At 71.3% G+C, this 24,139-nt stretch overlaps 12 non-coding genes across 12 annotated transcripts; all 12 read left to right on the forward strand.

Annotated features, from left to right (window-relative positions):
- Nucleotides 1–210: 210 nt before the first annotated feature.
- On the forward strand, nucleotides 211–329 carry LOC131478921 (5S ribosomal RNA). Its single transcript, XR_009244653.1, has one exon. It is a non-coding gene; the product is annotated as a 5S ribosomal RNA (ribosomal RNA).
- A 1,904-nt stretch (nucleotides 330–2,233) lies between these two features.
- Nucleotides 2,234–2,352, forward strand: LOC131478928 (5S ribosomal RNA). The gene has a single exon (XR_009244660.1). It is a non-coding gene; the product is annotated as a 5S ribosomal RNA (ribosomal RNA).
- A 1,891-nt stretch (nucleotides 2,353–4,243) lies between these two features.
- Nucleotides 4,244–4,362, forward strand: LOC131478929 (5S ribosomal RNA). The gene has a single exon (XR_009244661.1). It is a non-coding gene; the product is annotated as a 5S ribosomal RNA (ribosomal RNA).
- Nucleotides 4,363–6,222: 1,860 nt separating this feature from the next.
- On the forward strand, nucleotides 6,223–6,341 carry LOC131478930 (5S ribosomal RNA). The gene has a single exon (XR_009244662.1). It is a non-coding gene; the product is annotated as a 5S ribosomal RNA (ribosomal RNA).
- Nucleotides 6,342–8,242: 1,901 nt separating this feature from the next.
- Nucleotides 8,243–8,361, forward strand: LOC131478931 (5S ribosomal RNA). Its single transcript, XR_009244663.1, has one exon. It is a non-coding gene; the product is annotated as a 5S ribosomal RNA (ribosomal RNA).
- Nucleotides 8,362–10,254: 1,893 nt separating this feature from the next.
- LOC131478932 (5S ribosomal RNA) lies at nucleotides 10,255–10,373 on the forward strand. The gene has a single exon (XR_009244664.1). It is a non-coding gene; the product is annotated as a 5S ribosomal RNA (ribosomal RNA).
- A 1,885-nt stretch (nucleotides 10,374–12,258) lies between these two features.
- LOC131478922 (5S ribosomal RNA) lies at nucleotides 12,259–12,377 on the forward strand. Its single transcript, XR_009244654.1, has one exon. It is a non-coding gene; the product is annotated as a 5S ribosomal RNA (ribosomal RNA).
- Nucleotides 12,378–14,263: 1,886 nt separating this feature from the next.
- On the forward strand, nucleotides 14,264–14,382 carry LOC131478927 (5S ribosomal RNA). Its single transcript, XR_009244659.1, has one exon. It is a non-coding gene; the product is annotated as a 5S ribosomal RNA (ribosomal RNA).
- Nucleotides 14,383–16,244: 1,862 nt separating this feature from the next.
- LOC131478923 (5S ribosomal RNA) lies at nucleotides 16,245–16,363 on the forward strand. The gene has a single exon (XR_009244655.1). It is a non-coding gene; the product is annotated as a 5S ribosomal RNA (ribosomal RNA).
- Nucleotides 16,364–18,222: 1,859 nt separating this feature from the next.
- Nucleotides 18,223–18,341, forward strand: LOC131478924 (5S ribosomal RNA). The gene has a single exon (XR_009244656.1). It is a non-coding gene; the product is annotated as a 5S ribosomal RNA (ribosomal RNA).
- A 1,860-nt stretch (nucleotides 18,342–20,201) lies between these two features.
- LOC131478925 (5S ribosomal RNA) lies at nucleotides 20,202–20,320 on the forward strand. The gene has a single exon (XR_009244657.1). It is a non-coding gene; the product is annotated as a 5S ribosomal RNA (ribosomal RNA).
- Nucleotides 20,321–22,226: 1,906 nt separating this feature from the next.
- On the forward strand, nucleotides 22,227–22,345 carry LOC131478926 (5S ribosomal RNA). The gene has a single exon (XR_009244658.1). It is a non-coding gene; the product is annotated as a 5S ribosomal RNA (ribosomal RNA).
- Nucleotides 22,346–24,139: the final 1,794 nt, after the last annotated feature.

Below are 24,139 nucleotides of genomic sequence, written 5' to 3' on the forward strand. Positions count from 1 at the left end.
AGCAGGAGGTGGTCCAGCGTTGTCCCGGCGGTGCGGGCAGGGGCAGCAGCAGGGGCATGAATGAGCAACAGCAGGGGCAGGGGCATGAGCAGCAGGGGCAGGGGCAGCAGGGGCGTGTGGCGGGCGGGCGGGCGGGCGCAGGGGAGGGGCGTGTGGCGGGCAGGCAGCTGGGGCAGCAGGCTGAAGAGCGTGTGTGAGGCGGTGGCTGTCGTCTACGGCCATACCACCCTGAACGCGCCCGATCTCGTCTGATCTCGGAAGCTAAGCAGGGTCGGGCCTGGTTAGTACTTGGATGGGAGACCGCCTGGGAATACCGGGTGCTGTAGGCTTTTGCCCCCGGCCCATGCCCGCTCCCTCCTTTTCCCGCCTGCCCGCTCGCCCACCCAGCCCCACTCCGGGACGCCACCAGCCAAAAGCCCGCCCAACCCTGCACCCTGCCACCTGCCACCTGCTACCCTGCCTGCCTGCTCTGGCCTGCCCAGCGTCCCTTCCCCTGCCTGCTGCTGCAGTCCCAGCGCTCCGCCACACGCCTCCCACGCCCCCAACCCACCCGCCCGCCGCCGCATGCGACGGTGCCACCCCGTTGTGTGTGTGGCCCCACACACACTAGCCAGCGCCCCAGCCCGCCCAACCCTGCACCCTGCCACCTGCCACACACACACACAGCCCCCCAGCCAACCTTCTCTGCCAGGCGCGCACACACTCACGCGCGCCAGGATCTGCCCTCCGCCCGCAGGCTCCCTGGGCACCTGCCCACACCCACACCCACACCCACACCCCCAATCGTGTGTGTTCCTCCAGGGCACACAGCGCCCGCAGCCAGCCCCCAACAGCACCAACAGCAGCACCACCTCGCCAGCCCAGGCTTGCCACTGCTCAGGGCCCACCGCATGCACACTCAGTGGTCCTGGGCCAGGCCTGGGGAGAAACTTGCCTACACGCCACCTGCCAGAGCCCACCCGAGGGACCCCCTCACCCACCAACCCACCCACCTGGCCGGTAACAACTCTCTCTCTCTCTCTCTCTCTCTCTCTCTCTCTCTCTCTCTCTCTTTCTCTGCCTGTGTATCCCCTCTCCCTCTTGGCCTCGCTCACACGCGCGCGCGCACACACACACACACACACACACACACACACCCCACACACCCCTACAGCCAAGACCCTCAGCCCTGACTCAGGCAGAATCCCAAGGCCCGGCCGGCTGGCCGGAGGCCCAGCGCCACACTCGCCTGCCCGTTGGCCCCCTCCCTGGCCCTCGCAGACACACCTCTCACCGCCCGCAGCAGTCCCGCCCCCCGGGTGTAGGGGATGCCGAGGCGCCCCCACCCCACCCCCGTGGCGTGGGCAAACCTGCCCTGTGGACCGAAATGCCTCTGTGTCTCGAGGCCTGTGGGTGGTGTAGGACTGCGTGCCTGCTGCCTGCGTGCTGGCCAGTGCGTGGGGTCCCTGCGTGCGCCTGTGCGTGCGTGTGTGCATCAGTCGGTGGGTGAGGGTGACCCCGTGCGCTGGAGTGGGCCGTGCGGCGTGGCCCGCCGAGCCCGGCTCCCTCACGGCCCTCGGCCCCGGGTGCCCGGTCCCAGGTCCCGAGCCATCGTAGTGCCCAGCGTGGCTGATTGCTTGCTTGCTTGCTGGGTGGGTGGGAGTGAGGGTGGCTGTGGGGGAAGGGGTGGGGGTGGGCGAGGGGGTGGGCTGGGGGATGGGGGTGCGTCCGCGGGGCCCCAGGTGTCAACGGGGCCCACCGGGGCTGGGTGTCTGGGACCCCGTGGGTGCGTGCGGGCGGGCGTGCGGGCGTGTGTCAGCTGCCAGGGCTCCCAGCGGCAGGCGGAGCCGTAGGAGGGCAGGGCTGGGCAGTGTGAGGCGCCCCCCGAAGCCCACCCCGCCCAGCCCTGTCCGCCGGCGGCGCCTTCCCAGGTGCGGGAGCCTGGAGGGAGGAGGAGAATGCGGGGGTGCGGGGTGAGGCGCCCTGGCTGCGGGCAGGGGGAGGCGGCCTGAGAGGAGAGCTGGAGTGGCCTGGGGGCCGCTGAAGCAGGAGGTGGTCCAGCGTTGTCCCGGCGGTGCGGGCAGGGGCAGCAGCAGGGGCATGAATGAGCAACAGCAGGGGCAGGGGCATGAGCAGCAGGGGCAGGGGCAGCAGGGGCGTGTGGCGGGCGGGCGGGCGGGCGCAGGGGAGGGGCGTGTGGCGGGCAGGCAGCTGGGGCAGCAGGCTGAAGAGCGTGTGTGAGGCGGTGGCTGTCGTCTACGGCCATACCACCCTGAACGCGCCCGATCTCGGCTGATCTCGGAAGCTAAGCAGGGTCGGGCCTGGTTAGTACTTGGATGGGAGACCGCCTGGGAATACCGGGTGCTGTAGGCTTTTGCCCCCGGCCCATGCCCGCTCCCTCCTTTTCCCGCCTGCCCGCTCGCCCACCCAGCCCCACTCCGGGACGCCACCAGCCAAAAGCCCGGCCTGCTTTCCCTGCCACCTGCCACCTGCTACCCTGCCTGCCTGCTCTGGCCTGCCCAGCGTCCCTTCCCCTGCCTGCTGCTGCAGTCCCAGCGCTCCGCCACACGCCTCCCACGCCCCCAACCCACCCGCCCGCCGCCGCATGCGACGGTGCCACCCCGTTGTGTGTGTGGCCCCACACACACTAGCCAGCGCCCCAGCCCGCCCAACCCTGCACCCTGCCACCTGCCACACACACACACAGCCCCCCAGCCAACCTTCTCTGCCAGGCGCGCACACACTCACGCGCGCCAGGATCTGCCCTCCGCCCGCAGGCTCCCTGGGCACCTGCCCACACCCACACCCACACCCACACCCCCAATCGTGTGTGTTCCTCCAGGGCACACAGCGCCCGCAGCCAGCCCCCAACAGCACCAACAGCAGCACCACCTCGCCAGCCCAGGCTTGCCACTGCTCAGGGCCCACCGCATGCACACTCAGTGGTCCTGGGCCAGGCCTGGGGAGAAACTTGCCTACACGCCACCTGCCAGAGCCCACCCGAGGGACCCCCTCACCCACCAACCCACCCACCTGGCCGGTAACAACTCTCTCTCTCTCTCTCTCTCTCTCTCTCTCTCTCTCTCTTTCTCTGCCTGTGTATCCCCTCTCCCTCTTGGCCTCGCTCACAAGCGCGCGCGCACACACACACACACACACACACACACACACCCCACACACCCCTACAGCCAAGACCCTCAGCCCTGACTCAGGCAGAATCCCAAGGCCCGGCCGGCTGGCCGGAGGCCCAGCGCCACACTCGCCTGCCCGTTGGCCCCCTCCCCGGCCCTCGCAGACACACCTCTCACCGCCCGCAGCAGTCCCGCCCCCCGGGTGTAGGGGATGCCGAGGCGCCCCCACCCCACCCCCGTGGCGTGGGCAAACCTGCCCTGTGGACCGAAATGCCTCTGTGTCTCGAGGCCTGTGGGTGGTGTAGGACTGCGTGCCTGCTGCCTGCGTGCTGGCCAGTGCGTGGGGTCCCTGCGTGCGCCTGTGCGTGCGTGTGTGCATCAGTCGGTGGGTGAGGGTGACCCCGTGCGCTGGAGTGGGCCGTGCGGCGTGGCCCGCCGAGCCCGGCTCCCTCACGGCCCTCGGCCCCGGGTGCCCGGTCCCAGGTCCCGAGCCATCGTAGTGCCCAGCGTGGCTGATTGCTTGCTTGCTTGCTGGGTGGGTGGGAGTGAGGGTGGCTGTGGGGGAAGGGGTGGGGGTGGGCGAGGGGGTGGGCTGGGGGATGGGGGTGCGTCCGCGGGGCCCCAGGTGTCAACGGGGCCCACCGGGGCTGGGTGTCTGGGACCCCGTGGGTGCGTGCGGGCGGGCGTGCGGGCGTGTGTCAGCTGCCAGGGCTCCCAGCGGCAGGCGGAGCCGTAGGAGGGCAGGGCTGGGCAGTGTGAGGCGCCCCCCGAAGCCCACCCCGCCCAGCCCTGTCCGCCGGCGGCGCCTTCCCAGGTGCGGGAGCCTGGAGGGAGGAGGAGAATGCGGGGGTGCGGGGTGAGGCGCCCTGGCTGCGGGCAGGGGGAGGCGGCCTGAGAGGAGAGCTGGAGTGGCCTGGGGGCCGCTGAAGCAGGAGGTGGTCCAGCGTTGTCCCGGCGGTGCGGGCAGGGGCAGCAGCAGGGGCATGAATGAGCAACAGCAGGGGCAGGGGCATGAGCAGCAGGGGCAGGGGCAGCAGGGGCGTGTGGCGGGCGGGCGGGCGCAGGGGAGGGGCGTGTGGCGGGCAGGCAGCTGGGGCAGCAGGCTGAAGAGCGTGTGTGAGGCGGTGGCTGTCGTCTACGGCCATACCACCCTGAACGCGCCCGATCTCGTCTGATCTCGGAAGCTAAGCAGGGTCGGGCCTGGTTAGTACTTGGATGGGAGACCGCCTGGGAATACCGGGTGCTGTAGGCTTTTGCCCCCGGCCCATGCCCGCTCCCTCCTTTTCCCGCCTGCCCGCTCGCCCACCCAGCCCCACTCCGGGACGCCACCAGCCAAAAGCCCGCCCAACCCTGCACCCTGCCACCTGCCACCTGCTACCCTGCCTGCCTGCTCTGGCCTGCCCAGCGTCCCTTCCCCTGCCTGCTGCTGCAGTCCCAGCGCTCCGCCACACGCCTCCCACGCCCCCAACCCACCCGCCCGCCGCCGCATGCGACGGTGCCACCCCGTTGTGTGTGTGGCCCCACACACACTAGCCAGCGCCCCAGCCCGCCCAACCCTGCACAGCCACCTGCCACACACACACACAGCCCCCCAGCCAACCTTCTCTGCCAGGCGCGCACACACTCACGCGCGCCAAGATCTGCCCTCCGCCCGCAGGCTCCCTGGGCACCTGCCCACACCCACACCCACACCCACACCCCCAATCGTGTGTGTTCCTCCAGGGCACACAGCGCCCGCAGCCAGCCCCCAACAGCACCAACAGCAGCACCACCTCGCCAGCCCAGGCTTGCCACTGCTCAGGGCCCACCGCATGCACACTCAGTGGTCCTGGGCCAGGCCTGGGGAGAAACTTGCCTACACGCCACCTGCCAGAGCCCACCCGAGGGACCCCCTCACCCACCAACCCACCCACCTGGCCGGTAACAACTCTCTCTCTCTCTCTCTGCCTGTGTATCCCCTCTCCCTCTTGGCCTCGCTCACACGCGCGCGCGCACACACACACACACACACACACACCCAACACCCCTACAGCCAAGACCCTCAGCCCTGACTCAGGCAGAATCCCAAGGCCCGGCCGGCTGGCCGGAGGCCCAGCGCCACACTCGCCTGCCCGTTGGCCCCCTCCCCGGCCCTCGCAGACACACCTCTCACCGCCCGCAGCAGTCCCGCCCCCCGGGTGTAGGGGATGCCGAGGCGCCCCCACCCCACCCCCGTGGCGTGGGCAAACCTGCCCTGTGGACCGAAATGCCTCTGTGTCTCGAGGCCTGTGGGTGGTGTAGGACTGCGTGCCTGCTGCCTGCGTGCTGGCCAGTGCGTGGGGTCCCTGCGTGCGCCTGTGCGTGCGTGTGTGCATCAGTCGGTGGGTGAGGGTGACCCCGTGCGCTGGAGTGGGCCGTGCGGCGTGGCCCGCCGAGCCCGGCTCCCTCACGGCCCTCGGCCCCGGGTGCCCGGTCCCAGGTCCCGAGCCATCGTAGTGCCCAGCGTGGCTGATTGCTTGCTTGCTTGCTGGGTGGGTGGGAGTGAGGGTGGCTGTGGGGGAAGGGGTGGGGGTGGGCGAGGGGGTGGGCTGGGGGATGGGGGTGCGTCCGCGGGGCCCCAGGTGTCAACGGGGCCCACCGGGGCTGGGTGTCTGGGACCCCGTGGGTGCGTGCGGGCGGGCGTGCGGGCGTGTGTCAGCTGCCAGGGCTCCCAGCGGCAGGCGGAGCCGTAGGAGGGCAGGGCTGGGCAGTGTGAGGCGCCCCCCGAAGCCCACCCCGCCCAGCCCTGTCCGCCGGCGGCGCCTTCCCAGGTGCGGGAGCCTGGAGGGAGGAGGAGAATGCGGGGGTGCGGGGTGAGGCGCCCTGGCTGCGGGCAGGGGGAGGCGGCCTGAGAGGAGAGCTGGAGTGGCCTGGGGGCCGCTGAAGCAGGAGGTGGTCCAGCGTTGTCCCGGCGGTGCGGGCAGGGGCAGCAGCAGGGGCATGAATGAGCAACAGCAGGGGCAGGGGCATGAGCAGCAGGGGCAGGGGCAGCAGGGGCGTGTGGCGGGCGGGCGGGCGGGCGCAGGGGAGGGGCGTGTGGCGGGCAGGCAGCTGGGGCAGCAGGCTGAAGAGCGTGTGTGAGGCGGTGGCTGTCGTCTACGGCCATACCACCCTGAACGCGCCCGATCTCGTCTGATCTCGGAAGCTAAGCAGGGTCGGGCCTGGTTAGTACTTGGATGGGAGACCGCCTGGGAATACCGGGTGCTGTAGGCTTTTGCCCCCGGCCCATGCCCGCTCCCTCCTTTTCCCGCCTGCCCGCTCGCCCACCCAGCCCCACTCCGGGACGCCACCAGCCAAAAGCCCGGCCTGCTTTCCCTGCCACCTGCCACCTGCTACCCTGCCTGCCTGCTCTGGCCTGCCCAGCGTCCCTTCCCCTGCCTGCTGCTGCAGTCCCAGCGCTCCGCCACACGCCTCCCACGCCCCCAACCCACCCGCCCGCCGCCGCATGCGACGGTGCCACCCCGTTGTGTGTGTGGCCCCACACACACTAGCCAGCGCCCCAGCCCGCCCAACCCTGCACCCTGCCACCTGCCACACACACACACAGCCCCCCAGCCAACCTTCTCTGCCAGGCGCGCACACACTCACGCGCGCCAGGATCTGCCCTCCGCCCGCAGGCTCCCTGGGCACCTGCCCACACCCACACCCACACCCACACCCCCAATCGTGTGTGTTCCTCCAGGGCACACAGCGCCCGCAGCCAGCCCCCAACAGCACCAACAGCAGCACCACCTCGCCAGCCCAGGCTTGCCACTGCTCAGGGCCCACCGCATGCACACTCAGTGGTCCTGGGCCAGGCCTGGGGAGAAACTTGCCTACACGCCACCTGCCAGAGCCCACCCGAGGGACCCCCTCACCCACCAACCCACCCACCTGGCCGGTAACAACTCTCTCTCTCTCTCTCTCTCTCTCTCTCTCTCTCTCTCTCTCTTTCTCTGCCTGTGTATCCCCTCTCCCTCTTGGCCTCGCTCACACGCGCGCGCGCACACACACACACACACACACACACACACACACCCCACACACCCCTACAGCCAAGACCCTCAGCCCTGACTCAGGCAGAATCCCAAGGCCCGGCCGGCTGGCCGGAGGCCCAGCGCCACACTCGCCTGCCCGTTGGCCCCCTCCCCGGCCCTCGCAGACACACCTCTCACCGCCCGCAGCAGTCCCGCCCCCCGGGTGTAGGGGATGCCGAGGCGCCCCCACCCCACCCCCGTGGCGTGGGCAAACCTGCCCTGTGGACCGAAATGCCTCTGTGTCTCGAGGCCTGTGGGTGGTGTAGGACTGCGTGCCTGCTGCCTGCGTGCTGGCCAGTGCGTGGGGTCCCTGCGTGCGCCTGTGCGTGCGTGTGTGCATCAGTCGGTGGGTGAGGGTGACCCCGTGCGCTGGAGTGGGCCGTGCGGCGTGGCCCGCCGAGCCCGGCTCCCTCACGGCCCTCGGCCCCGGGTGCCCGGTCCCAGGTCCCGAGCCATCGTAGTGCCCAGCGTGGCTGATTGCTTGCTTGCTTGCTGGGTGGGTGGGAGTGAGGGTGGCTGTGGGGGAAGGGGTGGGGGTGGGCGAGGGGGTGGGCTGGGGGATGGGGGTGCGTCCGCGGGGCCCCAGGTGTCAACGGGGCCCACCGGGGCTGGGTGTCTGGGACCCCGTGGGTGCGTGCGGGCGGGCGTGCGGGCGTGTGTCAGCTGCCAGGGCTCCCAGCGGCAGGCGGAGCCGTAGGAGGGCAGGGCTGGGCAGTGTGAGGCGCCCCCCGAAGCCCACCCCGCCCAGCCCTGTCCGCCGGCGGCGCCTTCCCAGGTGCGGGAGCCTGGAGGGAGGAGGAGAATGCGGGGGTGCGGGGTGAGGCGCCCTGGCTGCGGGCAGGGGGAGGCGGCCTGAGAGGAGAGCTGGAGTGGCCTGGGGGCCGCTGAAGCAGGAGGTGGTCCAGCGTTGTCCCGGCGGTGCGGGCAGGGGCAGCAGCAGGGGCATGAATGAGCAACAGCAGGGGCAGGGGCATGAGCAGCAGGGGCAGGGGCAGCAGGGGCGTGTGGCGGGCGGGCGGGCGGGCGCAGGGGAGGGGCGTGTGGCGGGCAGGCAGCTGGGGCAGCAGGCTGAAGAGCGTGTGTGAGGCGGTGGCTGTCGTCTACGGCCATACCACCCTGAACGCGCCCGATCTCGTCTGATCTCGGAAGCTAAGCAGGGTCGGGCCTGGTTAGTACTTGGATGGGAGACCGCCTGGGAATACCGGGTGCTGTAGGCTTTTGCCCCCGGCCCATGCCCGCTCCCTCCTTTTCCCGCCTGCCCGCTCGCCCACCCAGCCCCACTCCGGGACGCCACCAGCCAAAAGCCCGGCCTGCTTTCCCTGCCACCTGCCACCTGCTACCCTGCCTGCCTGCTCTGGCCTGCCCAGCGTCCCTTCCCCTGCCTGCTGCTGCAGTCCCAGCGCTCCGCCACACGCCTCCCACGCCCCCAACCCACCCGCCCGCCGCCGCATGCGACGGTGCCACCCCGTTGTGTGTGTGGCCCCACACACACTAGCCAGCGCCCCAGCCCGCCCAACCCTGCACCCTGCCACCTGCCACACACACACACAGCCCCCCAGCCAACCTTCTCTGCCAGGCGCGCACACACTCACGCGCGCCAGGATCTGCCCTCCGCCCGCAGGCTCCCTGGGCACCTGCCCACACCCACACCCACACCCACACCCCCAATCGTGTGTGTTCCTCCAGGGCACACAGCGCCCGCAGCCAGCCCCCAACAGCACCAACAGCAGCACCACCTCGCCAGCCCAGGCTTGCCACTGCTCAGGGCCCACCGCATGCACACTCAGTGGTCCTGGGCCAGGCCTGGGGAGAAACTTGCCTACACGCCACCTGCCAGAGCCCACCCGAGGGACCCCCTCACCCACCAACCCACCCACCTGGCCGGTAACAACTCTCTCTCTCTCTCTCTCTCTCTCTCTCTCTCTCTTTCTCTGCCTGTGTATCCCCTCTCCCTCTTGGCCTCGCTCACACGCGCGCGCGCACACACACACACACACACACACACACACACACCCCACACACCCCTACAGCCAAGACCCTCAGCCCTGACTCAGGCAGAATCCCAAGGCCCGGCCGGCTGGCCGGAGGCCCAGCGCCACACTCGCCTGCCCGTTGGCCCCCTCCCCGGCCCTCGCAGACACACCTCTCACCGCCCGCAGCAGTCCCGCCCCCCGGGTGTAGGGGATGCCGAGGCGCCCCCACCCCACCCCCGTGGCGTGGGCAAACCTGCCCTGTGGACCGAAATGCCTCTGTGTCTCGAGGCCTGTGGGTGGTGTAGGACTGCGTGCCTGCTGCCTGCGTGCTGGCCAGTGCGTGGGGTCCCTGCGTGCGCCTGTGCGTGCGTGTGTGCATCAGTCGGTGGGTGAGGGTGACCCCGTGCGCTGGAGTGGGCCGTGCGGCGTGGCCCGCCGAGCCCGGCTCCCTCACGGCCCTCGGCCCCGGGTGCCCGGTCCCAGGTCCCGAGCCATCGTAGTGCCCAGCGTGGCTGATTGCTTGCTTGCTTGCTGGGTGGGTGGGAGTGAGGGTGGCTGTGGGGGAAGGGGTGGGGGTGGGCGAGGGGGTGGGCTGGGGGATGGGGGTGCGTCCGCGGGGCCCCAGGTGTCAACGGGGCCCACCGGGGCTGGGTGTCTGGGACCCCGTGGGTGCGTGCGGGCGGGCGTGCGGGCGTGTGTCAGCTGCCAGGGCTCCCAGCGGCAGGCGGAGCCGTAGGAGGGCAGGGCTGGGCAGTGTGAGGCGCCCCCCGAAGCCCACCCCGCCCAGCCCTGTCCGCCGGCGGCGCCTTCCCAGGTGCGGGAGCCTGGAGGGAGGAGGAGAATGCGGGGGTGCGGGGTGAGGCGCCCTGGCTGCGGGCAGGGGGAGGCGGCCTGAGAGGAGAGCTGGAGTGGCCTGGGGGCCGCTGAAGCAGGAGGTGGTCCAGCGTTGTCCCGGCGGTGCGGGCAGGGGCAGCAGCAGGGGCATGAATGAGCAACAGCAGGGGCAGGGGCATGAGCAGCAGGGGCAGGGGCAGCAGGGGCGTGTGGCGGGCGGGCGGGCGGGCGCAGGGGAGGGGCGTGTGGCGGGCAGGCAGCTGGGGCAGCAGGCTGAAGAGCGTGTGTGAGGCGGTGGCTGTCGTCTACGGCCATACCACCCTGAACGCGCCCGATCTCGTCTGATCTCGGAAGCTAAGCAGGGTCGGGCCTGGTTAGTACTTGGATGGGAGACCGCCTGGGAATACCGGGTGCTGTAGGCTTTTGCCCCCGGCCCATGCCCGCTCCCTCCTTTTCCCGCCTGCCCGCTCGCCCACCCAGCCCCACTCCGGGACGCCACCAGCCAAAAGCCCGCCCAACCCTGCACCCTGCCACCTGCCACCTGCTACCCTGCCTGCCTGCTCTGGCCTGCCCAGCGTCCCTTCCCCTGCCTGCTGCTGCAGTCCCAGCGCTCCGCCACACGCCTCCCACGCCCCCAACCCACCCGCCCGCCGCCGCATGCGACGGTGCCACCCCGTTGTGTGTGTGGCCCCACACACACTAGCCAGCGCCCCAGCCCGCCCAACCCTGCACCCTGCCACCTGCCACACACACACACAGCCCCCCAGCCAACCTTCTCTGCCAGGCGCGCACACACTCACGCGCGCCAGGATCTGCCCTCCGCCCGCAGGCTCCCTGGGCACCTGCCCACACCCACACCCACACCCACACCCCCAATCGTGTGTGTTCCTCCAGGGCACACAGCGCCCGCAGCCAGCCCCCAACAGCACCAACAGCAGCACCACCTCGCCAGCCCAGGCTTGCCACTGCTCAGGGCCCACCGCATGCACACTCAGTGGTCCTGGGCCAGGCCTGGGGAGAAACTTGCCTACACGCCACCTGCCAGAGCCCACCCGAGGGACCCCCTCACCCACCAACCCACCCACCTGGCCGGTAACAACTCTCTCTCTCTCTCTCTCTCTCTCTCTCTCTGCCTGTGTATCCCCTCTCCCTCTTGGCCTCGCTCACACGCGCGCGCGCACACACACACACACACACACACACCCAACACCCCACACACCCCTACAGCCAAGACCCTCAGCCCTGACTCAGGCAGAATCCCAAGGCCCGGCCGGCTGGCCGGAGGCCCAGCGCCACACTCGCCTGCCCGTTGGCCCCCTCCCTGGCCCTCGCAGACACACCTCCCACCGCCCGCAGCAGTCCCGCCCCCCGGGTGTAGGGGATGCCGAGGCGCCCCCACCCCACCCCCGTGGCGTGGGCAAACCTGCCCTGTGGACCGAAATGCCTCTGTGTCTCGAGGCCTGTGGGTGGTGTAGGACTGCGTGCCTGCTGCCTGCGTGCTGGCCAGTGCGTGGGGTCCCTGCGTGCGCCTGTGCGTGCGTGTGTGCATCAGTCGGTGGGTGAGGGTGACCCCGTGCGCTGGAGTGGGCCGTGCGGCGTGGCCCGCCGAGCCCGGCTCCCTCACGGCCCTCGGCCCCGGGTGCCCGGTCCCAGGTCCCGAGCCATCGTAGTGCCCAGCGTGGCTGATTGCTTGCTTGCTTGCTGGGTGGGTGGGAGTGAGGGTGGCTGTGGGGGAAGGGGTGGGGGTGGGCGAGGGGGTGGGCTGGGGGATGGGGGTGCGTCCGCGGGGCCCCAGGTGTCAACGGGGCCCACCGGGGCTGGGTGTCTGGGACCCCGTGGGTGCGTGCGGGCGGGCGTGCGGGCGTGTGTCAGCTGCCAGGGCTCCCAGCGGCAGGCGGAGCCGTAGGAGGGCAGGGCTGGGCAGTGTGAGGCGCCCCCCGAAGCCCACCCCGCCCAGCCCTGTCCGCCGGCGGCGCCTTCCCAGGTGCGGGAGCCTGGAGGGAGGAGGAGAATGCGGGGGTGCGGGGTGAGGCGCCCTGGCTGCGGGCAGGGGGAGGCGGCCTGAGAGGAGAGCTGGAGTGGCCTGGGGGCCGCTGAAGCAGGAGGTGGTCCAGCGTTGTCCCGGCGGTGCGGGCAGGGGCAGCAGCAGGGGCATGAATGAGCAACAGCAGGGGCAGGGGCATGAGCAGCAGGGGCAGGGGCAGCAGGGGCGTGTGGCGGGCGGGCGGGCGGGCGCAGGGGAGGGGCGTGTGGCGGGCAGGCAGCTGGGGCAGCAGGCTGAAGAGCGTGTGTGAGGCGGTGGCTGTCGTCTACGGCCATACCACCCTGAACGCGCCCGATCTCGTCTGATCTCGGAAGCTAAGCAGGGTCGGGCCTGGTTAGTACTTGGATGGGAGACCGCCTGGGAATACCGGGTGCTGTAGGCTTTTGCCCCCGGCCCATGCCCGCTCCCTCCTTTTCCCGCCTGCCCGCTCGCCCACCCAGCCCCACTCCGGGACGCCACCAGCCAAAAGCCCGCCCAACCCTGCACCCTGCCACCTGCCACCTGCTACCCTGCCTGCCTGCTCTGGCCTGCCCAGCGTCCCTTCCCCTGCCTGCTGCTGCAGTCCCAGCGCTCCGCCACACGCCTCCCACGCCCCCAACCCACCCGCCCGCCGCCGCATGCGACGGTGCCACCCCGTTGTGTGTGTGGCCCCACACACACTAGCCAGCGCCCCAGCCCGCCCAACCCTGCACCCTGCCACCTGCCACACACACACACAGCCCCCCAGCCAACCTTCTCTGCCAGGCGCGCACACACTCACGCGCGCCAGGATCTGCCCTCCGCCCGCAGGCTCCCTGGGCACCTGCCCACACCCACACCCACACCCACACCCCCAATCGTGTGTGTTCCTCCAGGGCACACAGCGCCCGCAGCCAGCCCCCAACAGCACCAACAGCAGCACCACCTCGCCAGCCCAGGCTTGCCACTGCTCAGGGCCCACCGCATGCACACTCAGTGGTCCTGGGCCAGGCCTGGGGAGAAACTTGCCTACACGCCACCTGCCAGAGCCCACCCGAGGGACCCCCTCACCCACCAACCCACCCACCTGGCCGGTAACAACTCTCTCTCTCTCTCTCTCTCTCTCTCTCTCTCTGCCTGTGTATCCCCTCTCCCTCTTGGCCTCGATCACACGCGCGCGCGCACACACACACACACACACACACACACACACCCCACACACCCCTACAGCCAAGACCCTCAGCCCTGACTCAGGCAGAATCCCAAGGCCCGGCCGGCTGGCCGGAGGCCCAGCGCCACACTCGCCTGCCCGTTGGCCCCCTCCCTGGCCCTCGCAGACACACCTCCCACCGCCCGCAGCAGTCCCGCCCCCCGGGTGTAGGGGATGCCGAGGCGCCCCCACCCCACCCCCGTGGCGTGGGCAAACCTGCCCTGTGGACCGAAATGCCTCTGTGTCTCGAGGCCTGTGGGTGGTGTAGGACTGCGTGCCTGCTGCCTGCGTGCTGGCCAGTGCGTGGGGTCCCTGCGTGCGCCTGTGCGTGCGTGTGTGCATCAGTCGGTGGGTGAGGGTGACCCCGTGCGCTGGAGTGGGCCGTGCGGCGTGGCCCGCCGAGCCCGGCTCCCTCACGGCCCTCGGCCCCGGGTGCCCGGTCCCAGGTCCCGAGCCATCGTAGTGCCCAGCGTGGCTGATTGCTTGCTTGCTTGCTGGGTGGGTGGGAGTGAGGGTGGCTGTGGGGGAAGGGGTGGGGGTGGGCGAGGGGGTGGGCTGGGGGATGGGGGTGCGTCCGCGGGGCCCCAGGTGTCAACGGGGCCCACCGGGGCTGGGTGTCTGGGACCCCGTGGGTGCGTGCGGGCGGGCGTGCGGGCGTGTGTCAGCTGCCAGGGCTCCCAGCGGCAGGCGGAGCCGTAGGAGGGCAGGGCTGGGCAGTGTGAGGCGCCCCCCGAAGCCCACCCCGCCCAGCCCTGTCCGCCGGCGGCGCCTTCCCAGGTGCGGGAGCCTGGAGGGAGGAGGAGAGTGCGGGGGTGCGGGGTGAGGCGCCCTGGCTGCGGGCAGGGGGAGGCGGCCTGAGAGGAGAGCTGGAGTGGCCTGGGGGCCGCTGAAGCAGGAGGTGGTCCAGCGTTGTCCCGGCGGTGCGGGCAGGGGCAGCAGCAGGGGCATGAATGAGCAACAGCAGGGGCAGGGGCATGAGCAGCAGGGGCAGGGGCAGCAGGGGCGTGTGGCGGGCGGGCGGGCGGGCGCAGGGGAGGGGCGTGTGGCGGGCAGGCAGCTGGGGCAGCAGGCTGAAGAGCGTGTGTGAGGCGGTGGCTGTCGTCTACGGCCATACCACCCTGAACGCGCCCGATCTCGTCTGATCTCGGAAACTAAGCAGGGTCGGGCCTGGTTAGTACTTGGATGGGAGACCGCCTGGGAATACCGGGTGCTGTAGGCTTTTGCCCCCGGCCCATGCCCGCTCCCTCCTTTTCCCGCCTGCCCGCTCGCCCACCCAGCCCCACTCCGGGACGCCACCAGCCAAAAGCCCGCCCAACCCTGCACCCTGCCACCTGCCACCTGCTACCCTGCCTGCCTGCTCTGGCCTGCCCAGCGTCCCTTCCCCTGCCTGCTGCTGCAGTCCCAGCGCTCCGCCACACGCCTCCCACGCCCCCAACCCACCCGCCCGCCGCCGCATGCGACGGTGCCACCCCGTTGTGTGTGTGGCCCCACACACACTAGCCAGCGCCCCAGCCCGCCCAACCCTGCACCCTGCCACCTGCCACACACACACACAGCCCCCCAGCCAACCTTCTCTGCCAGGCGCGCACACACTCACGCGCGCCAAGATCTGCCCTCCGCCCGCAGGCTCCCTGGGCACCTGCCCACACCCACACCCACACCCACACCCCCAATCGTGTGTGTTCCTCCAGGGCACACAGCGCCCGCAGCCAGCCCCCAACAGCACCAACAGCAGCACCACCTCGCCAGCCCAGGCTTGCCACTGCTCAGGGCCCACCGCATGCACACTCAGTGGTCCTGGGCCAGGCCTGGGGAGAAACTTGCCTACACGCCACCTGCCAGAGCCCACCCGAGGGACCCCCTCACCCACCAACCCACCCACCTGGCCGGTAACAACTCTCTCTCTCTCTCTCTGCCTGTGTATCCCCTCTCCCTCTTGGCCTCGCTCACACGCGCGCGCGCACACACACACACACACACACACACCCAACACCCCTACAGCCAAGACCCTCAGCCCTGACTCAGGCAGAATCCCAAGGCCCGGCCGGCTGGCCGGAGGCCCAGCGCCACACTCGCCTGCCCGTTGGCCCCCTCCCCGGCCCTCGCAGACACACCTCTCACCGCCCGCAGCAGTCCCGCCCCCCGGGTGTAGGGGATGCCGAGGCGCCCCCACCCCACCCCCGTGGCGTGGGCAAACCTGCCCTGTGGACCGAAATGCCTCTGTGTCTCGAGGCCTGTGGGTGGTGTAGGACTGCGTGCCTGCTGCCTGCGTGCTGGCCAGTGCGTGGGGTCCCTGCGTGCGCCTGTGCGTGCGTGTGTGCATCAGTCGGTGGGTGAGGGTGACCCCGTGCGCTGGAGTGGGCCGTGCGGCGTGGCCCGCCGAGCCCGGCTCCCTCACGGCCCTCGGCCCCGGGTGCCCGGTCCCAGGTCCCGAGCCATCGTAGTGCCCAGCGTGGCTGATTGCTTGCTTGCTTGCTGGGTGGGTGGGAGTGAGGGTGGCTGTGGGGGAAGGGGTGGGGGTGGGCGAGGGGGTGGGCTGGGGGATGGGGGTGCGTCCGCGGGGCCCCAGGTGTCAACGGGGCCCACCGGGGCTGGGTGTCTGGGACCCCGTGGGTGCGTGCGGGCGGGCGTGCGGGCGTGTGTCAGCTGCCAGGGCTCCCAGCGGCAGGCGGAGCCGTAGGAGGGCAGGGCTGGGCAGTGTGAGGCGCCCCCCGAAGCCCACCCCGCCCAGCCCTGTCCGCCGGCGGCGCCTTCCCAGGTGCGGGAGCCTGGAGGGAGGAGGAGAATGCGGGGGTGCGGGGTGAGGCGCCCTGGCTGCGGGCAGGGGGAGGCGGCCTGAGAGGAGAGCTGGAGTGGCCTGGGGGCCGCTGAAGCAGGAGGTGGTCCAGCGTTGTCCCGGCGGTGCGGGCAGGGGCAGCAGCAGGGGCATGAATGAGCAACAGCAGGGGCAGGGGCATGAGCAGCAGGGGCAGGGGCAGCAGGGGCGTGTGGCGGGCGGGCGGGCGGGCGCAGGGGAGGGGCGTGTGGCGGGCAGGCAGCTGGGGCAGCAGGCTGAAGAGCGTGTGTGAGGCGGTGGCTGTCGTCTACGGCCATACCACCCTGAACGCGCCCGATCTCGTCTGATCTCGGAAGCTAAGCAGGGTCGGGCCTGGTTAGTACTTGGATGGGAGACCGCCTGGGAATACCGGGTGCTGTAGGCTTTTGCCCCCGGCCCATGCCCGCTCCCTCCTTTTCCCGCCTGCCCGCTCGCCCACCCAGCCCCACTCCGGGACGCCACCAGCCAAAAGCCCGGCCTGCTTTCCCTGCCACCTGCCACCTGCTACCCTGCCTGCCTGCTCTGGCCTGCCCAGCGTCCCTTCCCCTGCCTGCTGCTGCAGTCCCAGCGCTCCGCCACACGCCTCCCACGCCCCCAACCCACCCGCCCGCCGCCGCATGCGACGGTGCCACCCCGTTGTGTGTGTGGCCCCACACACACTAGCCAGCGCCCCAGCCCGCCCAACCCTGCACCCTGCCACCTGCCACACACACACACAGCCCCCCAGCCAACCTTCTCTGCCAGGCGCGCACACACTCACGCGCGCCAGGATCTGCCCTCCGCCCGCAGGCTCCCTGGGCACCTGCCCACACCCACACCCACACCCACACCCCCAATCGTGTGTGTTCCTCCAGGGCACACAGCGCCCGCAGCCAGCCCCCAACAGCACCAACAGCAGCACCACCTCGCCAGCCCAGGCTTGCCACTGCTCAGGGCCCACCGCATGCACACTCAGTGGTCCTGGGCCAGGCCTGGGGAGAAACTTGCCTACACGCCACCTGCCAGAGCCCACCCGAGGGACCCCCTCACCCACCAACCCACCCACCTGGCCGGTAACAACTCTCTCTCTCTCTCTCTGCCTGTGTATCCCCTCTCCCTCTTGGCCTCGCTCACACGCGCGCGCGCACACACACACACACACACACACACCCAACACCCCTACAGCCAAGACCCTCAGCCCTGACTCAGGCAGAATCCCAAGGCCCGGCCGGCTGGCCGGAGGCCCAGCGCCACACTCGCCTGCCCGTTGGCCCCCTCCCCGGCCCTCGCAGACACACCTCTCACCGCCCGCAGCAGTCCCGCCCCCCGGGTGTAGGGGATGCCGAGGCGCCCCCACCCCACCCCCGTGGCGTGGGCAAACCTGCCCTGTGGACCGAAATGCCTCTGTGTCTCGAGGCCTGTGGGTGGTGTAGGACTGCGTGCCTGCTGCCTGCGTGCTGGCCAGTGCGTGGGGTCCCTGCGTGCGCCTGTGCGTGCGTGTGTGCATCAGTCGGTGGGTGAGGGTGACCCCGTGCGCTGGAGTGGGCCGTGCGGCGTGGCCCGCCGAGCCCGGCTCCCTCACGGCCCTCGGCCCCGGGTGCCCGGTCCCAGGTCCCGAGCCATCGTAGTGCCCAGCGTGGCTGATTGCTTGCTTGCTTGCTGGGTGGGTGGGAGTGAGGGTGGCTGTGGGGGAAGGGGTGGGGGTGGGCGAGGGGGTGGGCTGGGGGATGGGGGTGCGTCCGCGGGGCCCCAGGTGTCAACGGGGCCCACCGGGGCTGGGTGTCTGGGACCCCGTGGGTGCGTGCGGGCGGGCGTGCGGGCGTGTGTCAGCTGCCAGGGCTCCCAGCGGCAGGCGGAGCCGTAGGAGGGCAGGGCTGGGCAGTGTGAGGCGCCCCCCGAAGCCCACCCCGCCCAGCCCTGTCCGCCGGCGGCGCCTTCCCAGGTGCGGGAGCCTGGAGGGAGGAGGAGAATGCGGGGGTGCGGGGTGAGGCGCCCTGGCTGCGGGCAGGGGGAGGCGGCCTGAGAGGAGAGCTGGAGTGGCCTGGGGGCCGCTGAAGCAGGAGGTGGTCCAGCGTTGTCCCGGCGGTGCGGGCAGGGGCAGCAGCAGGGGCATGAATGAGCAACAGCAGGGGCAGGGGCATGAGCAGCAGGGGCAGGGGCAGCAGGGGCGTGTGGCGGGCGGGCGGGCGGGCGCAGGGGAGGGGCGTGTGGCGGGCAGGCAGCTGGGGCAGCAGGCTGAAGAGCGTGTGTGAGGCGGTGGCTGTCGTCTACGGCCATACCACCCTGAACGCGCCCGATCTCGTCTGATCTCGGAAGCTAAGCAGGGTCGGGCCTGGTTAGTACTTGGATGGGAGACCGCCTGGGAATACCGGGTGCTGTAGGCTTTTGCCCCCGGCCCATGCCCGCTCCCTCCTTTTCCCGCCTGCCCGCTCGCCCACCCAGCCCCACTCCGGGACGCCACCAGCCAAAAGCCCGCCCAACCCTGCACCCTGCCACCTGCCACCTGCTACCCTGCCTGCCTGCTCTGGCCTGCCCAGCGTCCCTTCCCCTGCCTGCTGCTGCAGTCCCAGCGCTCCGCCACACGCCTCCCACGCCCCCAACCCACCCGCCCGCCGCCGCATGCGACGGTGCCACCCCGTTGTGTGTGTGGCCCCACACACACTAGCCAGCGCCCCAGCCCGCCCAACCCTGCACAGCCACCTGCCACACACACACACAGCCCCCCAGCCAACCTTCTCTGCCAGGCGCGCACACACTCACGCGCGCCAAGATCTGCCCTCCGCCCGCAGGCTCCCTGGGCACCTGCCCACACCCACACCCACACCCACACCCCCAATCGTGTGTGTTCCTCCAGGGCACACAGCGCCCGCAGCCAGCCCCCAACAGCACCAACAGCAGCACCACCTCGCCAGCCCAGGCTTGCCACTGCTCAGGGCCCACCGCATGCACACTCAGTGGTCCTGGGCCAGGCCTGGGGAGAAACTTGCCTACACGCCACCTGCCAGAGCCCACCCGAGGGACCCCCTCACCCACCAACCCACCCACCTGGCCGGTAACAACTCTCTCTCTCTCTCTCTGCCTGTGTATCCCCTCTCCCTCTTGGCCTCGCTCACACGCGCGCGCGCACACACACACACACACACACACACCCAACACCCCTACAGCCAAGACCCTCAGCCCTGACTCAGGCAGAATCCCAAGGCCCGGCCGGCTGGCCGGAGGCCCAGCGCCACACTCGCCTGCCCGTTGGCCCCCTCCCCGGCCCTCGCAGACACACCTCTCACCGCCCGCAGCAGTCCCGCCCCCCGGGTGTAGGGGATGCCGAGGCGCCCCCACCCCACCCCCGTGGCGTGGGCAAACCTGCCCTGTGGACCGAAATGCCTCTGTGTCTCGAGGCCTGTGGGTGGTGTAGGACTGCGTGCCTGCTGCCTGCGTGCTGGCCAGTGCGTGGGGTCCCTGCGTGCGCCTGTGCGTGCGTGTGTGCATCAGTCGGTGGGTGAGGGTGACCCCGTGCGCTGGAGTGGGCCGTGCGGCGTGGCCCGCCGAGCCCGGCTCCCTCACGGCCCTCGGCCCCGGGTGCCCGGTCCCAGGTCCCGAGCCATCGTAGTGCCCAGCGTGGCTGATTGCTTGCTTGCTTGCTGGGTGGGTGGGAGTGAGGGTGGCTGTGGGGGAAGGGGTGGGGGTGGGCGAGGGGGTGGGCTGGGGGATGGGGGTGCGTCCGCGGGGCCCCAGGTGTCAACGGGGCCCACCGGGGCTGGGTGTCTGGGACCCCGTGGGTGCGTGCGGGCGGGCGTGCGGGCGTGTGTCAGCTGCCAGGGCTCCCAGCGGCAGGCGGAGCCGTAGGAGGGCAGGGCTGGGCAGTGTGAGGCGCCCCCCGAAGCCCACCCCGCCCAGCCCTGTCCGCCGGCGGCGCCTTCCCAGGTGCGGGAGCCTGGAGGGAGGAGGAGAATGCGGGGGTGCGGGGTGAGGCGCCCTGGCTGCGGGCAGGGGGAGGCGGCCTGAGAGGAGAGCTGGAGTGGCCTGGGGGCCGCTGAAGCAGGAGGTGGTCCAGCGTTGTCCCGGCGGTGCGGGCAGGGGCAGCAGCAGGGGCATGAATGAGCAACAGCAGGGGCAGGGGCATGAGCAGCAGGGGCAGGGGCAGCAGGGGCGTGTGGCGGGCGGGCGGGCGGGCGCAGGGGAGGGGCGTGTGGCGGGCAGGCAGCTGGGGCAGCAGGCTGAAGAGCGTGTGTGAGGCGGTGGCTGTCGTCTACGGCCATACCACCCTGAACGCGCCCGATCTCGTCTGATCTCGGAAGCTAAGCAGGGTCGGGCCTGGTTAGTACTTGGATGGGAGACCGCCTGGGAATACCGGGTGCTGTAGGCTTTTGCCCCCGGCCCATGCCCGCTCCCTCCTTTTCCCGCCTGCCCGCTCGCCCACCCAGCCCCACTCCGGGACGCCACCAGCCAAAAGCCCGCCCAACCCTGCACCCTGCCACCTGCCACCTGCTACCCTGCCTGCCTGCTCTGGCCTGCCCAGCGTCCCTTCCCCTGCCTGCTGCTGCAGTCCCAGCGCTCCGCCACACGCCTCCCACGCCCCCAACCCACCCGCCCGCCGCCGCATGCGACGGTGCCACCCCGTTGTGTGTGTGGCCCCACACACACTAGCCAGCGCCCCAGCCCGCCCAACCCTGCACCCTGCCACCTGCCACACACACACACAGCCCCCCAGCCAACCTTCTCTGCCAGGCGCGCACACACTCACGCGCGCCAGGATCTGCCCTCCGCCCGCAGGCTCCCTGGGCACCTGCCCACACCCACACCCACACCCACACCCCCAATCGTGTGTGTTCCTCCAGGGCACACAGCGCCCGCAGCCAGCCCCCAACAGCACCAACAGCAGCACCACCTCGCCAGCCCAGGCTTGCCACTGCTCAGGGCCCACCGCATGCACACTCAGTGGTCCTGGGCCAGGCCTGGGGAGAAACTTGCCTACACGCCACCTGCCAGAGCCCACCCGAGGGACCCCCTCACCCACCAACCCACCCACCTGGCCGGTAACAACTCTCTCTCTCTCTCTCTCTCTCTCTCTCTCTCTCTCTCTCTCTCTCTTTCTCTGCCTGTGTATCCCCTCTCCCTCTTGGCCTCGCTCACACGCGCGCGCGCACACACACACACACACACACACACACACACCCCACACACCCCTACAGCCAAGACCCTCAGCCCTGACTCAGGCAGAATCCCAAGGCCCGGCCGGCTGGCCGGAGGCCCAGCGCCACACTCGCCTGCCCGTTGGCCCCCTCCCTGGCCCTCGCAGACACACCTCTCACCGCCCGCAGCAGTCCCGCCCCCCGGGTGTAGGGGATGCCGAGGCGCCCCCACCCCACCCCCGTGGCGTGGGCAAACCTGCCCTGTGGACCGAAATGCCTCTGTGTCTCGAGGCCTGTGGGTGGTGTAGGACTGCGTGCCTGCTGCCTGCGTGCTGGCCAGTGCGTGGGGTCCCTGCGTGCGCCTGTGCGTGCGTGTGTGCATCAGTCGGTGGGTGAGGGTGACCCCGTGCGCTGGAGTGGGCCGTGCGGCGTGGCCCGCCGAGCCCGGCTCCCTCACGGCCCTCGGCCCCGGGTGCCCGGTCCCAGGTCCCGAGCCATCGTAGTGCCCAGCGTGGCTGATTGCTTGCTTGCTTGCTGGGTGGGTGGGAGTGAGGGTGGCTGTGGGGGAAGGGGTGGGGGTGGGCGAGGGGGTGGGCTGGGGGATGGGGGTGCGTCCGCGGGGCCCCAGGTGTCAACGGGGCCCACCGGGGCTGGGTGTCTGGGACCCCGTGGGTGCGTGCGGGCGGGCGTGCGGGCGTGTGTCAGCTGCCAGGGCTCCCAGCGGCAGGCGGAGCCGTAGGAGGGCAGGGCTGGGCAGTGTGAGGCGCCCCCCGAAGCCCACCCCGCCCAGCCCTGTCCGCCGGCGGCGCCTTCCCAGGTGCGGGAGCCTGGAGGGAGGAGGAGAATGCGGGGGTGCGGGGTGAGGCGCCCTGGCTGCGGGCAGGGGGAGGCGGCCTGAGAGGAGAGCTGGAGTGGCCTGGGGGCCGCTGAAGCAGGAGGTGGTCCAGCGTTGTCCCGGCGGTGCGGGCAGGGGCAGCAGCAGGGGCATGAATGAGCAACAGCAGGGGCAGGGGCATGAGCAGCAGGGGCAGGGGCAGCAGGGGCGTGTGGCGGGCGGGCGGGCGGGCGCAGGGGAGGGGCGTGTGGCGGGCAGGCAGCTGGGGCAGCAGGCTGAAGAGCGTGTGTGAGGCGGTGGCTGTCGTCTACGGCCATACCACCCTGAACGCGCCCGATCTCGTCTGATCTCGGAAGCTAAGCAGGGTCGGGCCTGGTTAGTACTTGGATGGGAGACCGCCTGGGAATACCGGGTGCTGTAGGCTTTTGCCCCCGGCCCATGCCCGCTCCCTCCTTTTCCCGCCTGCCCGCTCGCCCACCCAGCCCCACTCCGGGACGCCACCAGCCAAAAGCCCGGCCTGCTTTCCCTGCCACCTGCCACCTGCTACCCTGCCTGCCTGCTCTGGCCTGCCCAGCGTCCCTTCCCCTGCCTGCTGCTGCAGTCCCAGCGCTCCGCCACACGCCTCCCACGCCCCCAACCCACCCGCCCGCCGCCGCATGCGACGGTGCCACCCCGTTGTGTGTGTGGCCCCACACACACTAGCCAGCGCCCCAGCCCGCCCAACCCTGCACAGCCACCTGCCACACACACACACAGCCCCCCAGCCAACCTTCTCTGCCAGGCGCGCACACACTCACGCGCGCCAAGATCTGCCCTCCGCCCGCAGGCTCCCTGGGCACCTGCCCACACCCACACCCACACCCACACCCCCAATCGTGTGTGTTCCTCCAGGGCACACAGCGCCCGCAGCCAGCCCCCAACAGCACCAACAGCAGCACCACCTCGCCAGCCCAGGCTTGCCACTGCTCAGGGCCCACCGCATGCACACTCAGTGGTCCTGGGCCAGGCCTGGGGAGAAACTTGCCTACACGCCACCTGCCAGAGCCCACCCGAGGGACCCCCTCACCCACCAACCCACCCACCTGGCCGGTAACAACTCTCTCTCTCTCTCTCTGCCTGTGTATCCCCTCTCCCTCTTGGCCTCGCTCACACGCGCGCGCGCACACACACACACACACACACACACCCAACACCCCTACAGCCAAGACCCTCAGCCCTGACTCAGGCAGAATCCCAAGGCCCGGCCGGCTGGCCGGAGGCCCAGCGCCACACTCGCCTGCCCGTTGGCCCCCTCCCCGGCCCTCGCAGACACACCTCTCACCGCCCGCAGCAGTCCCGCCCCCCGGGTGTAGGGGATGCCGAGGCGCCCCCACCCCACCCCCGTGGCGTGGGCAAACCTGCCCTGTGGACCGAAATGCCTCTGTGTCTCGAGGCCTGTGGGTGGTGTAGGACTGCGTGCCTGCTGCCTGCGTGCTGGCCAGTGCGTGGGGTCCCTGCGTGCGCCTGTGCGTGCGTGTGTGCATCAGTCGGTGGGTGAGGGTGACCCCGTGCGCTGGAGTGGGCCGTGCGGCGTGGCCCGCCGAGCCCGGCTCCCTCACGGCCCTCGGCCCCGGGTGCCCGGTCCCAGGTCCCGAGCCATCGTAGTGCCCAGCGTGGCTGATTGCTTGCTTGCTTGCTGGGTGGGTGGGAGTGAGGGTGGCTGTGGGGGAAGGGGTGGGGGTGGGCGAGGGGGTGGGCTGGGGGATGGGGGTGCGTCCGCGGGGCCCCAGGTGTCAACGGGGCCCACCGGGGCTGGGTGTCTGGGACCCCGTGGGTGCGTGCGGGCGGGCGTGCGGGCGTGTGTCAGCTGCCAGGGCTCCCAGCGGCAGGCGGAGCCGTAGGAGGGCAGGGCTGGGCAGTGTGAGGCGCCCCCCGAAGCCCACCCCGCCCAGCCCTGTCCGCCGGCGGCGCCTTCCCAGGTGCGGGAGCCTGGAGGGAGGAGGAGAATGCGGGGGTGCGGGGTGAGGCGCCCTGGCTGCGGGCAGGGGGAGGCGGCCTGAGAGGAGAGCTGGAGTGGCCTGGGGGCCGCTGAAGCAGGAGGTGGTCCAGCGTTGTCCCGGCGGTGCGGGCAGGGGCAGCAGCAGGGGCATGAATGAGCAACAGCAGGGGCAGGGGCATGAGCAGCAGGGGCAGGGGCAGCAGGGGCGTGTGGCGGGCGGGCGGGCGGGCGCAGGGGAGG

Source organism: Ochotona princeps, unplaced genomic scaffold (assembly GCF_030435755.1).
Source record: "Ochotona princeps isolate mOchPri1 unplaced genomic scaffold, mOchPri1.hap1 HAP1_SCAFFOLD_5405, whole genome shotgun sequence".
Lineage (NCBI taxonomy): Eukaryota > Metazoa > Chordata > Mammalia > Lagomorpha > Ochotonidae > Ochotona > Ochotona princeps.